Source organism: Aricia agestis, chromosome 5 (genome assembly GCF_905147365.1).
Source record: "Aricia agestis chromosome 5, ilAriAges1.1, whole genome shotgun sequence".
In the NCBI taxonomy this organism is placed as follows: Eukaryota; Metazoa; Arthropoda; class Insecta; order Lepidoptera; family Lycaenidae; genus Aricia; species Aricia agestis.
In genome coordinates, this window is record NC_056410.1 from 7616752 (window position 1) to 7623831 (window position 7080).

Consider the following 7080-nt stretch of genomic DNA (forward strand, 5'->3'; position numbering starts at 1 on the left):
GAATTGGCAACATATGGGAATTAATATAAAAGGAAAGAAACTATCACATTTAAGATTCGCAGACGACATAGTTCTTTTTAGCGACAGTCATGAAGAATTACAATACATGATATCTGCTCTACATAGAGCAAGCTTGGAGGTCGGCCTAGAAATAAACTTATCTAAAACTAAAGTAATGACAAACAGCATTCAGAAACTGGTAAAACTTGAAGACGTCTCTTTAGAATATGTTAACAGTTATATATATCTTGGCAAACAAATTTCTTTTAGCTCCGAAAACAACCAACAAGAAATAGACAGAAGAGCTCAAAAAACATGGAATAAATTTTGGAGCTACAAGGAAGTACTGAAAGGTAATTTTCCCGTTAAATTAAAAAAGAAAATAATGGATTCGTGCATCTTACCTTCCTTGACATATGCATGCCAAACATGGAAGTTCACCCATAAGGCAAAAAACAAAATTAAGACCAGTCAAAGAGGTATGGAAAGGAGTCTGATGAAGATAAGCAAATTACAAAAAATACCTCACAAAGACATACGAGAGAAGACTAAAATTACTGATGCCGTCAAGCACGCCCAAAAATTAAAATGGCAATGGGCAGGTCATGTAGCCAGAATGACCGATGACAGATGGACCATACGGACAACTGTTTGGCCAGGACCAGCAGGCTACAGGAAAAGAGGCAGACCACCAGCAAGATGGGCGGACGACATCACGAACGTAGCCGGACCGGATTGGGTAGAAGTAGCGGGCGATAGAAATGTATGGAAATCTCTGGAGGAGGCCTTCACCTGAGAAGGGGTTCTTGCTTACACAGTACACACACTAAATTTTATACTAATAATGTATCAAATCACATGACATAATGAATCCATCCAATAATATTTTTTTTATTTTTTTTTGTTATGAGTTGTTTAATTATTTTAATCTTAAAGTTTAAAGTTAATATTAATAATTTGACTTGACTAATGTCATAACTTGATTAATTTTGTTATTATTGTTTAATGATTTAATTATTATAATTTGACATGATTAATGTAATGAGTTGTTTAATTTTGTAATCATTATTTAAACTAAATTAATTTAATTGAATAATTGAATGAATTAGAATATGATTTGATCGAGCAAATTGTAATTGGCAAGAAATAAAAGGCTTTTTTATTTTTATTTTTTTTTATTTTTTATTTTATTAATTAAAGAACGTTTGTGTGCCAAAGCCTACTATACGGTCAAAGATTTCCTAAACGATAGCACATCTTGGGAGTAGGATGGCTGCTTGCAAGGCTGCTTCTACATTTATTATATGTGACTTACAATTGTGTATTCATATTGTATAGATTAAGTTATTTACATTGTAAATTTTATTTTTTTAAAAGACAAATTTTCCACTTTTTTACTAAAAAGTAGCCCCGTGCGAGTTTCTTACGCCGGTTCTTCTCGCCGGGTTAGTTCCCGAACCGGTGGTAGGCAACATGTAGTTCAACATTCTGAAAATATTTGATTCAAATTTATTCAGAAATAAAACAATTTTTATTTTTTTTATTTTTATTTTTAATTAGTAATTACTAATATAAGTATAATACTTTGAATTAAAGTTAAATTATAATTAAAATATGTTTGTAAGTGTGGTAGCTTAAAAAATGCTAAAGGAGACCTTACTTAATAGCATCTTGCTATTCAGCTTAAAATGCAACTTTGCATGCGAAGATACCACTTTGCCTATCCTCCTACTTACATTGTTTTTCATAAATAAAATACCAGCAGAGCCATCTAGTAACATTTTATAGTAATTCTATGAATAAATGCTCTGTCTTTGAGCTTAGTTATTACCTCTGAATACTACTAAGTTCGGTGACTTTTTCATAGATGTCGTGGCTTGTACTAAATTGATTTGTGAGTTTAATGACACGAGGCAGTATCCGGAAACCGGAAACCAAACTTACAATATTGTGATATTATATGAATTTATAGCAGTACCTTGACATGAATAAACATGCAAAACAAACGTATAAAGTTTAGTAGTATAATATTTTAGACGCAGTAGCCAAAACTTAAGTTTTCCTTCAAGTTTAATGAAGAATTCAGTTCCTCAATACAAACAGCGGTCACTCACCTCAGATCCCGTTGTGGAATACTGAAATTTCAGGACAGATAATATAATTATATACTTCGCACTTACACTAACAGAATAAGAAGCATTTTCCGAGAATATTATAATTATTGTAGAGAACCATTATACCTACATGTTGATACAAAACTATATTCAAATAGTATCTTATCTTATTTTTTGATTTTAAATCTTTTTAGTTACATTTTATGGTTGACTGGAACAGAGTGCTTCCAGCAGTAAGGCCGCCAATTCAAACTATTTCCTTTTTGTAACTTGTGTAAATTAATACTCATTATGTTTTGTTTGTTTGAATAAAGAGTTTTTATTATTATTATTAACTAAGCGATAATAATGTTTTGGGATGCACTATACCTATATGCAATGTGTGCAATACACACGGGCGCCATCATCTAGGGGGCAGGGGCGCCGAATCGCCATCTTTAGGGGAGCCAAAACCAAGGACCCATAAATTTGCCTAAAGGGGCGCCAAAATCCTTTTTTTGCACACAGGTGCCAGTAGCCCTTAGGGGGGCCCTGTTGGGATGTTTACTGTGTATGCGTCTCTTATACCAAAATAAGTAATAATTAATTGTTATAGAGTATATGTAAAAGTAGCAGCGCTGTAAGAGTTAGGTACCTCACGTAATTAATGGACGTTAATGAAAATATAATATTAACTTATACATATTATATATAAAATTCTCGTGTCACAATATTAGGCCGCGTACTCCTCCGAAACCGCTTTACTGATTTTAACCAAATTTTACCTATATGCATATTCAGTGAGAATCGGCTACTGGGTACTTATTATATTGATAAGTGCATTTCTTGAAAAAATAATAGTAAATTATTACAACTCGAGACTGACGGCGACCATTGCTTGTGCGACGGGATAGCGATGGACGTTGCCATGGTGTACGTGATTCCGCGATTAAGAATAACCATACACGGTTATTCCCTTTTTTAACGGGCAAAACACATAAGCAATCAAGCCTACGTCAAGACGTCTTGCGGTCGTGTCATCTGGCAACACAGAATTAAGTCTTGCAACACCGGACTTCCTTCAACTTGCCACTTTTTTATGAACCACCCCGGCCGGGGTGCAACAGTTTCTTTTATTCAACGTAATAACCTTTTTTATAATATATCTTATATTTTACATCTTAACTTCTAATACAGTCCACAAGTAATTAACACAAACACAATATGGTGACATACTTATTTTGTCACTTCAATAAAATAATACGGGCGAAATACTTTATATGGCAAAGAAACGTTTGCCGGGACAGCTAGTAATTAATAATATTATAATATCTACCGTTAAATATTAAGTAGGATGATTTTGTACCACAAAACGAGCGGACTATTTGTCCGATGGTAATTGCCTACGATAAAACCAAAGTGTTATTATCACTCTATTTCTCTAATTATACTGTACCTTAAACTCTTTTACTGCCCCCGAGGGCACCTGCGTGTATACCGGTAGCTCGTGAAAATTGGCGATTTTATTCAAATGAATAATTATAATAATTTTATATTTGATTTAATAAGCCATGAATTGTTCAATTTTTTAAACATAGATTATAACACAATATCATATTTGAGTGGGTCTGTTCTGGCGGGAACACAAAATCTCGATACTCGATAGAAAATATTACAAAGATGCATCTATCCTTTTTTAAGATACATCCAAAACGGTGCATATACCAGTGTCAATATTATAATACATTATTTAAAATTATAACTAGGGGCTAGGCTGGCCAAATATACAAAATTCTAAATATACGTCAGTATATTTAGAATTTTGTATATTTGTCGAGTTATTAAGAAAAAACGTGGGAGTTTTTATACGTGGGAGAGCCATGCTTCGGCACGAATGGGCCGGCTTGACCGGAGAAATACCACGTTCTCACAGAAAACCGGCGTGAAACAGCGCTTGCGCTGTGTTTCGCCGAGTGAGTGAGTTTACCGGAGGCCCAATCCCCTACCCTATTTCCTTCCCTACCCTCCCCTATTCCCTTTCCTTCCCATACCTACCCTCCCCTATTACCCTATTCCCTCTTAAAAGGCAGGCAACGCACCTGCAGCTCTTCTGATGCTGTGAGTGTCCATGGGCGACGGAAGTTGCTTTCCATCAGGTGACCCGTTTGCTCGTTTGCCCCCTTATTTCATAAAAAAAAAACTGCTTTCGCACCGATTCCGCTTCGTTCTTCTTCACCTGGCATACGAGTATGAGCGATTAGAAAAGCGTAAGCACGCTTTTCTAAAAATACATTCTCTTACTTATTAGAATTTTCTTACTGTTGATGTTCCTCGCGATCGTTGCATTATAAAAACAACAACGGTGGTCTTGTCGACTTGGTTAACGAGACTTGTTGGACGACTAATCGACTAGTTGGCCGACTAGTCGGCATTCAAATCCAGGTACCGTACCATATTAATGTCAGCATGTTATAGCTAATCATAGCTTCATTAGCCACGGCGGGTCAATGCGTCTCGACGGGTCACGGGTTCCGTTCTCGGCCCACATCACATAAAATTACTGTTTATTTTTGTATAACTATTAGGTACGTATTTAAAGTTCAATAATAATATTCGAAAGTATTTATACAGCGGATTTGCAACAGGCAATGCTTAAATTTTTTTTGAACACGAAATTTCAAGACGGTAGTTTAATTCTAAATAAAAAATCGGCTAAGTGCGAGTTGGATTCGCCCATGAAGGGGCGAGGAGCAGCTGCAGTACGTTTTATTTGTATGAAATTAAAAGGTTTTTGATTTATTTTTATATTTCAGTTAATTTCATGAAAGTTAAGTTAAGGTTTACCATTTATGACGTACATTTAACCCCATCTAACTTGTAAAAAAAGAAGTTAGAGAACCAAATGGCAAAAAACGGAACCCGAATTAAAATTTTGATACATATGATGTCCGCCCCGGACACACATTTTACCACTTTGGAAGAGTCTCTATCGCAAACTATTCAGGTGAGAAAAAAATGATATTAGAAACCTCAATATGATTTTTGAAGATATTCTATTCATAGATACTCCAAACGCATAGGTTAGATGATTTTTTTTTGTTTCAGTTGTACCTATGGGGACCCCTAAAATTATCAATAATTTTTCTATATAATATGTATCAAAATCTTAATGCGGTTCACAGACTACATCTACTTACCAAACTTATAGTTTCGGAGAAAAGTGGCTGTGACATACGCACGGACAGACAGACATGACGAATCTATAAGGGTTCCGTTTTTTGCCATTTGGCTACGGAACCCTAAAAAAAGGATACAGTGTTGTTCAATTCAAAAATAAAATGTTTCAATAATTACTTTCAGCTCTAATTTTCATTTGTTAAAACCGAGCTAAATTGACTTAAATTATGTTCGGAAAACAGGATATAAAGCAATTAAAGTAAATTTAGCTGTAAAATAATTGAAGTACACAAACCGTTTCCAAAATAAACGATTATTTTGGGCCTTATTAAAATTTTCCCAATATTTCTAAATTGGTTTTCGCATTGCTTGTTCGAACTTTGAAGAAATAATATTAATAGGATGTTCATGTTTACTTGTAGACATAATGTTCAGTAGGTAATTAGACTTTTTAGAAATTTTGTAACTAAATGTACTTCGTATTTTCTCTAATAATTTTTAATTGTTTCTTATAGGTTTAGTCAAATATATTATACAGGGTGGAAGAATAATAAGTGATAATACTTTAGGGTGTTTACGTGTTCCTTGTAGAGAGTTCACTGTGAAAGTAGCAGCTCTGAAAGACCTTTTTTTTTTACTTTTGCATGGGGAAACTCGTGACGCTCAGGCCCTTGCCAAAAATGAAAAAAAATTTTTCGTCTTTCAGCGCTGCTACTTTCACAGTGAACTCTCTACAAGGAACACGTATACACCCTAAAGTATTATCACTTATTTTTGTTACACGCTGTATAATAGATCGATCAATAAAAATTGCTAGGTTTTTTGCTAACCCCGATGAGGAAAAACTTCTGTAACAGTTGCACTGGGCAATTATGCATTGACAATTCCATCAATCCAATGTAAGTGTGTTGGTTCTCACGGGATTCCCCTTTTTTAAATAAAATATAGTACGTACAGTCACGTGCAGTGCGCCTTTAAAATTTAATTTAACAGTTGATAACGCGACAGTCCTTTCTACGCCTCTTAAATATTGACGAGTAACTTGTATGATCTTTCTGCAGGAAGCTCCCCTTTTGCTGAAAAAAATATGTGTAATATTATTGTTCTACAAAAAAAACTAACATAAAATGTAAGTAGGTATACTATATAGCTGTTAAAGTAAAGTTCATAGGTTTCTTTTTATTTAGTTCGCAGCAAATTAATAATTTATTTCCTATATCTTGATAAACATTAAACGGTAATTATGCAGGAGAACTACGAGTAGAAATTGTTTATTAAAAAAAATATAGGTCAATTTAAAGTAGCCAGTGCCATGGACAAACACAATGGTCCACTGCAGGTCACGCCATTGCACGCTTATTACCCTGTATACTGTATACACAATGGCGATAGCTTGTAGTGAGCCAGAATGGGCCATTGTGAAGTGGTACCTTAGTAAGATAAGATACGTTTTGTCTCGGGGAAGGAGATGAGACAGTTAAAACAATATGAATTTCTTTGAAAACAAAGAAGTGGTTTTCTTTAGTAGTACCGGTTTTCTGTAGTAGTATTTAGTTTGTTAAATATATATTTTTTAAAATAGATCGGCTAGGTAAAAAGTTATTGTCAGATACGCATCATCATCAGCCTATTGCCGTCCACTGTTGAACATAGGCCTGCCCCAAAGAGCGCCAACCATCACAATCTTGGGCAGCCCTCATTTTTCCGCTGCCATCCATTTTCTTCAAATTGTCGGTCCAGCCTGCTGCAGGACGTCGTAGGCTATACTACGTTTGCCTAAGCGTGATCTCTACTCTAACACTTGTCTGCT